Source organism: Pteropus medius, unplaced genomic scaffold (genome assembly GCF_902729225.1).
Source record: "Pteropus medius unplaced genomic scaffold, Ma_sr-lr_union100, whole genome shotgun sequence".
Classification (NCBI taxonomy): domain Eukaryota; kingdom Metazoa; phylum Chordata; class Mammalia; order Chiroptera; family Pteropodidae; genus Pteropus; species Pteropus medius.
The window spans coordinates 8,402,999-8,411,137 of record NW_024354911.1 but is presented as its reverse complement, the minus strand read 5'-3'; the positions used below and the strand labels follow the sequence as shown (position 1 = coordinate 8,411,137).

Below are 8,139 nucleotides of genomic sequence, written 5' to 3'. Positions count from 1 at the left end.
CTCTGAGGAAGGGGCAGGTTACAGTAAAGAGAGGTTACACTTCTGTAACAGCAGAAGTGGGAAGTTCTGTATTATATTAGGGCTATGATGGGAAGTTACAAGGGTGGTGCTAAATCATTGGCATGTGAGGTCATTTTGGTTGACATTTGGCTGTTATATAAACCTTTGCAGTTACCCAGAATTCAGTCTGTTATAATTAGATTCATAAACTTCCAGGCATATGCATGATATTATAACAATGGTATGATGAGGCTAGGTCACAGGGAGGTTAGTGTAGGACTGATTGCTCACCAGTCACAGCCAGATTAAACTGGCTACTAGCTTATGGCTTCTTCCTCTTTTGTGTCTTAGGATAAAGAGGTAATTTATAACCATAAAATGGATGTTCCAGGGAGGTCCAAAGGGAGGTCTTTGGGCGGGGCCTTCATTCCCCAGTCACTCATGTCTACCTAACTACCTAACAGTAATACATAACTTAGAAATTGTTAGACATAGAATAGGCACTCAGGATATACAGAATCTAAAAGTTGTATAACCAGGGCATATCATGACAAATATGACACACTTTTTAATCCCTTTAATACCTGGTCACTCTCTTGGGTATGCTGTAGGATTGCACTTGTATCCCTGTTTTTGTTAGGTATGTTTAGGCAATTTGCTTCAGTTTGTGAAATGTAGGCAGAGGTGATATGTCACCTTTTGAGTGGAAGCGTGAAGAACCAGTGCATGGTATATTGCATTTTCTTCCCTCTTAACTGCCGTAGAAATCCTGAAAGAATGAGATAGGGCCTGTATTATAACAGAACCTACTGCCAACATACATCAGATATATGACATAGATGAAAAATAAGCATTTGATATTTTTAGCCATGAGAATTGGGATGATTCATTACTACAATGTAAAGTAGCAATCCTGACTTACATGAAGTGAGATCAAAACTCAGTCTAAAAGAATGAATAGGAGTTAATTAGAAGAAAAGAAGGGAAAGAATGTTCTAAACAAACAGAGATATCATAAGCAAAGGAACAAACAGATTTCTAAGTCCATCGGTGGGGGAGAAAACACTAAATTAGTGAGTTAGGTTTGATAAAATCAGCAGAAAAATCTCTTTACAAAGAGTAGGTTTTTAAACACATATTGAAGACAATAAAAGAATTGGTAGAAATTTTGAGGGAATGAGAGATGAAGAAAATGTGCAGCATATATTTAAAAGAATTAGATCCTACTTATCTTGGAGAGTATACGTTCTCTGGAAAAATATTCTGTTTTACCCTCCCTACTCTTTTCCATAACCCCTGGCAATTACGGTTGGTGAAGACTCCCCAAACTCAGCTTTTGACCTCTTAGAAAATCTGAATTTTTCTTTGGTGCTTTTTATAGCTTACATGTGTTTTAAAAAGTTCACGAGAAAATTAAGCCAGATAAAATTTATAGATGCTAGAGATTTATTGAAACTAATGGTCCAGTCCCAATTGCAAAACTATGTAAATAAGGTTGAAACTTAATGGAATAGAAGTTATGTTTATTTACTTTTAATTTTGATGTTTTTTAAATAATATATTTGAATAGTAAATATTGCATTGGGAATTTTTTTTGTGAAGTTTTATTTGAAATGTAGAAGAAATGTTTCTTGAAAATGTTAATGAATAAAGCAAAAGGATACAGTTTCCTGTTCCTCCTAGTCAGCCAGCCTATCCAAGATATGGTAACATGCAATGGTAATATGCAAGTTAAGTGCTGGTAGAATTGCACAGTAGTTTAGTGTTAGATTATCTGTGCCTATATTATGTAGAGATTCTCAGTGCGTGATTTGTTCAGGGTTTACACCTTTAGTGAGCATAAACAAGGAGTCCTACTCCTTGGCTATATCGAAATCCTTTGGGCCCAAAGTTCTTTGTATAGCATTCTTTACAATAGATTTCACCTTCTTTCTAGGGGTTATTGATTCAAGTTATTGATTCAAGACTATTCCTTCATTTGGCACATCAGAAACAGCTTTTGAGCCAGGCCTTTCCAGCTCTAATTAATCTTCTCAGCAGCATATGTGGAATCCTCACATCTGGAACACTTCTCAGTATCTTTATATTTCCGAGCAAATTTAGAAGTGTTTGGATTCATTGTGAGGTTGAACACTCTCTGGCTTGATGCCCAGAATCTCACCACTGTCCACTTTGATCTTGTGAGCGCCCCAGGTAATCAATGCCTTTTGGCTGAAATGTCTTTCCGTAGCAGGATCTGAGGTAATCTCATCATCATGAATTGCCACTGTTGTGCTGTCTGAATTTTTCCTGCAAATGATGCACAGAAAGCAGTAGTTGTGAAAGCTTTTCCCTTCACTTCTTACCCTTGATACACAGTTCTCATACAGGCCTCATACTATTTTTTACTTCCCCAGACCTGCATTGGAGTTTGAGGTAAGGCATTGCACCATAGGCAGAACTAAGAAGGGCGGAGGTTTTGCGTGGCAAATCAGAGAACCCAGGGACATTTTTACAAATTTTTTCTTAATCTATTTTATCTTAATAATGATTAATTTATATATTTAATTGCTAAATATTGGTCTTTAAAATAGCAATGACTATTTTCAAATTCACTGTTATTTGAAATCACTCTTTTTTTCCTTAAGAACCATATGTGTTGCTGTAGATTCGAGGTTCCAAAGTAGGGGGTATGAAGCTCGGGCAGTTGAAAGAAAATGTGGGGACCTGTAGGCAGCTGTGACATAGCTCTTTATTCCTGCAAGGGCACAGCCTACCGCTCAGGGCGGCAGCACCTTTTACAAGCAGGTTAAACAATAGAGGCACACTGCCAGATAATGGAAGCCAGGGCATACTACTGGGCACATGGTTACATAAGGGGGAGAAGTGCTGAGTCACTTCCACTCAGAAGCTACTAAGGGTATCAGGAGGGAGCTTGACTACTGCCATCTTTCTTTCTCCGCATACCATATTTATGTCTTAATACTATGCGTGTTCAAGTATTTTCTTTTTGGTTCTTAAAAAATAATAACTACTGAAAATAAAAACAATTTAAACAACATGTGCAAACTAATCTGGTAACCAATCTTCGAGATAATAGTCACATTTCATTGACTATTTGGTTGTTTTATAGTTAGTATGGAAATAGATGGACTATAAATAGGTGCAGGTGCCCTACTACACTAATGTAACCAGGCTTGTGGGGTATAAAACTAAACTAGTGAGGCTTACCTAGTTAGAAACTATTTATTTGTATTTCCATTAGTCATGAAAGAAATGCAGCAATGCTTCCATGTCACTTTTAAGTAGATGAACATTACTATTTATGCATATTCCCTGGGGGTATTGGAAATAGACATCTCCCACCCCCCAAAAATTAAGTACTAGGTTGTCTAGAAGCATAAATACAAGGGGTAAAACTTTACCTTTAGCTATGTTAATCCAAATCTGGTCACAGTCATGAATATATTAATTTTATTATCCTGGATCTGAGGTTGCTATATCAGAAATGGAATTTTAGCCCATTTATCCTGTGGATATAATACATTACATATGTACCAGAGAGCACATTATTTTTTTTTCCTTTTTTTTTTTCTAGTATTACAAAATATAGCTAGTGGTTCATTTTCTTATAGAATCTGAGAACTCTCTCCAACTCTGAAATGGTTATAACACCAAAAAGCTATCATTTCAATGTTAACCACAGAAGTGCTTGAGGCTACTGACATTGGCAGACTCCCTCTTTAGAGTTATCATATCGAACAAGATGACCGAATTGATCAGTGAGCTAAGTGAACCCCTGGCTAATTCCATGAAGCAACCCTACCTCCCAGGAAACTGAATTGTTTTCAGTCCTGATCAAATCGCAAAGTCATGGTAGTATTATATACTATAGATATTATATAGATAAAGTTACCAGACTTTGCCCATCGATTTTTTTAGATGGCCATATTTTCTATAAATATGTGTTAGAATGTGTGGTGCAGTGTGTGTGTGTGTGTGTGTGTGTCCCAGGCCTGGCTGGTTCCAGGTCTGGCTGTGATCCAGGCTCACAGCTAGTACTAGGACTCCGGATTTAGAATGTTACATTAGTGTAGTAGGGCACCTGCACCTAAAAAAATATGTAAAAATAATTCGGCTTATTGTATCACACATGTGTGGCTGAATGCCACTATTGTACTCTGATGTGTGTGGAGCCATGCGGTCCCCTGGGGAATACGAGGGGAGCACAAGAAAGGGGAGCAGAAGAAAAGCAGAAGCAGAAGCAGAAGCCCACTCCCTGCAATAGACTGCACTTCCCCCAACAGAACTGCGCTCCCCACAATAAAGTTTGTGCCTGCCATTTCATTCTCACGTCGGCCTCTTGTGTATTCTTCCAACTGCGAGTCTCACCACTGAAATCTTCCCTTCTCAATCAGCTCAGCGCTGGCAGTGTATGTTTAGAGGGGGACAAGAATCTGTGGTCCTTAGATACTATGTATTATATTATTGCACGATTATATTTCCTCATGAAGGGAACCAAAGTTTTGCCACCCTGAAGCTACCTTTTGGGATATTGACTTTAAGTTTTTAATTAAGAGACAATACTCAGAAAAAACTTCGATCCTGCTCCTTTTCCTGCTCAAGAGATTTAGACAGAGAAATCTGCTTCAGGGAAGAAATCTTAGAATGCTGCCTTAGCCTAATTTGAATTAAGTATGGTAAATAAGAGGACATCAGGCAGGGGCTGTTAGCTAGATACTCACCATGTCCCATTGTTTCCGAGTTGCCCGGCAAGATTTTGCCTGCCGGGTATGTTCTACTCTTCCTCAACTACCTAGAAATCACTCAGTCTCACTTTTGAAATCTAAGACCCCATTCCCCCTCTCTTCTTCTTTGTTTAAAATGACATATATACCCAATATTGGAAATCATGCTTATGTGAATTCCCTGTGCATGTGTATTAAAAGTTTGATTTTCTTCTTTTAATCAGTCTCTGTTAATTTGATTATTAGCTCAGCTAGAAGAACTTTGGTGGGAGGACAAGTATTATATATTTTTTAGTCCTTACCGTTACTTTATCCACTCAAAATATAGATGCCATAGGTAACAACTAAACACAAAGTCAGGCAAGAAAATGTAATTTTTTTGTGTGTTTCCAAAATAAAAACACACCAAGAGAATTTGAAACTATGTCTTCATTAAAACTAGTTTATATTAATATTGCTGACGTATATACCAAAAGCATTATTTTTTCCTGTCACTTATCTTACTTGTTTTCCTAAATTCCACAGCAAAATTATACATGGGGCCTGCTGGGTTAGTGAATTGTCCTGTATATACACACTGTATAATCTATAAATAATAATCCATTTTACTTGTCTAGTTGATCTCAAAGAAAAGAGATTATGAATCATAATAATCAAAGTGTTGTGTCCCAGTACATAAAGATTACTAATATTTATTGAGCAGTTTCATGGGCCAGGCACAATCCAAGTGTTTTACATGAATTATTTCTCTTAATTCTCTCCACAGCCCTGTGAGCTATGCACTGTTACTGCCTATTACTTGCACAAGAAGAGAGTAAATCTTGGAGAGCTTAAATCATTATTGTTAACTTCCCAAATTGTGTTCTTTATTAAGAAATAATTGACACACATCACTATATAAGTTTAAGGTGTACAACATAATGGTTTGATATATATATTTATATATATAAATATATATATAAATAAATATATATATATATAGTGAAATAATCACAAGTTTAGTTAACACCTATCATTTCATATAGATAAAATGAAAAGAAAAAATTTTTTCCTTATGTTGCATAACTTGTATTCTTAACATGCTGTAACAATGTGAGATTTTCCTCAATGTGAGAGTTCCCTGAATTGCAAGACTTATGTAATTTATGTAATTACCAATGTAAAATTCAAACCAAGCCTTTATTTTCTCTTTAACACTAACCACACATACAATTGAACACTGGATTTCTCAGTGTTGCATCTTTGATTAAAACACTCACAGAACAAAGAAAATGCTTTGACCAAAAGGTAAAAGAGGAATGCTGTGGAGAGATATTGAAAGAGGACTAACAGTATTTCCTAGGTTTTTTATCACAATATTGTACTTGAAACATCAGGTAATAGAGTGTTTAAAGAATCAGAGCTAATAGGTCAGTCATTTCTTTACATAAGGTGTTCTTATTCTTTTCGGATGTAAATTAGCCCAATCATATTAAACATCATGCACTGTGTGTAGAGTTGGGTAATGATCTCCGTCAAATAATGAGTGCAGAGGGTACACTTCACTCCCAGTGCCTTCTGTTCCAGCTGTTTCTACTTATCTTAATTTTTGTAATTGGGTTACAATTAGGCTGTGAATGAGACTTTAACATGGGAATTAGAGCTTTTCAACCAAAGGGTTTACTTCTTTTATTGTTTTGTGGTTCTTAATGTTCAGAGGCCTATTTCTTGCTACATGTTAATTAAAAAAAATTATAAAGGATTTAAGACAAGCTTGTCACATACAAAGAATAACCTATTTATATCTTCACAGATCTAACAATTTGGTTTGCAAAAAGAAGTAAAAAAAAAAAAAAGCACTGGTTGGGAAAAATTCTCCACTTTGTTTAGGACATGAGATAATGTTTATTTTAAAAACTATTCCAATATCTTATATTTGTTTTCGACATTGTCTTCAGGCCTGACTTTACTTCTAATATGAAAGCTATCAGCTGGACAAGATTTGAATTGCAATGGTAAAAGCGAAGTCTAAGCCCTTACTATTCAAAGTATGATCCTTAGATCAGCAACATCGACATCACTTGGGATTTTGTTGCAAATGCAGCATCTCAGACCTGGTTTGTTTCAATCTATTAAAACAGAATCTGCATTTTAATAAGATCCCCAAGTAATTTATATGCACATTAAAATTTGAGAAATTCTGTTAGAAGTTAATTATAGAAAAATCAGAAGCAATTCCAAATTTAAAAAAATAATAATTCTTTGTCTCTTCACGTATTCTGATCATACATTAAGAAAATGTGAAATCTCAGCTAGATGAAGAAGTCTAATGACAATTAGATTTAAATTTTTAAAAATTCATTACTTTAGATTAGAAAATAGGTTAAAATATTTAAAAGTGTTATGTAATAAAAGCACAGAGCCAGAGTTGTCTTGGAAAGTGTCATTATGTTGGTTCTTTAGACTGTTGTTCTATAAAGAAGCTAGGCAGTCCAATTTTCCTATCCTCCATGGATCAGCAGTGCTAAAAGTTTGAACACTGATGTAAAGCTATAGAGTCAGTGAAAAGTATTTTATTCCATCCATAATTTTCCTCACTATGTTGTCTTATGCATTTTAATAATCGTAGACCTTTTATTTAAGTTCACTTTACCCAATCGAGTATACTTTACCATTTAAAAAAATTAATTAATTATATATTTTCAAAAACCCTGTTCCAGAGGAACAGAATTCTGAAAAATGGCTGTGCAACTATTTCTTTGAGTGTCACCTGTTGCCAAGCATTGATGTCAAGGTAACTTTGCTAAGATATTTGCAGTTGTCCTGTGAGAAGCAGTACATACTTTTGAAGTTTCTCATCCTGTCAGCAGTCATTGTGTTATCTTTCTTCACTTTTTTGCTGTCCTGAGTTTTGAAAATGTTACCCCATAAGTTTCATCTTTACTTTCATTATCGGACTACCCAGGTCCTGGCTGAGGAGGGATTTTTTTAAATTTTTGTAACTGGTTTGATGGCCAGTACTGGTACAGTAACAAGTCATTGGAGGGACAATTTACACCAGTTTAATGATTATGTCTACTGCAATTTAAAACACACTTCATTTTATCCACATTATAATCAACATTCAGAATGTCTGTATGTCCCTGGCCTATCATTTCCTTCACTATCCTCATCGAGTATTACTTCTCTAAAGAGCTCAAGAATACAGGGGCTAGGATCCTTGTTGCTTCCATAATTGCTATAGTACCTGAATACCTCTCTTAATCTGTGGATGTATTCTGAGATAATGAAGAGATTGCCAATTTTTTTTTTTTTTTTTTTTGCATTCTGTCCACCTACTACATGTTGATTAAGGCAGCAAACCCTGTTTCTATATATTCCGGCTAAGTATGTCCTTCCTTGTTTCTACATGGTCTCTTCATCGAAAGTTTAT

General features: G+C 35.6%; 1 pseudogene; it reads right to left on the bottom strand.

The window, feature by feature from the left end:
- Nucleotides 1-1,830: 1,830 nt before the first annotated feature.
- The window catches only part of LOC120597833 (cysteine and glycine-rich protein 2-like), a 110,180-nt pseudogene continuing 103,871 nt past the window's right edge, over nucleotides 1,831-8,139 (bottom strand).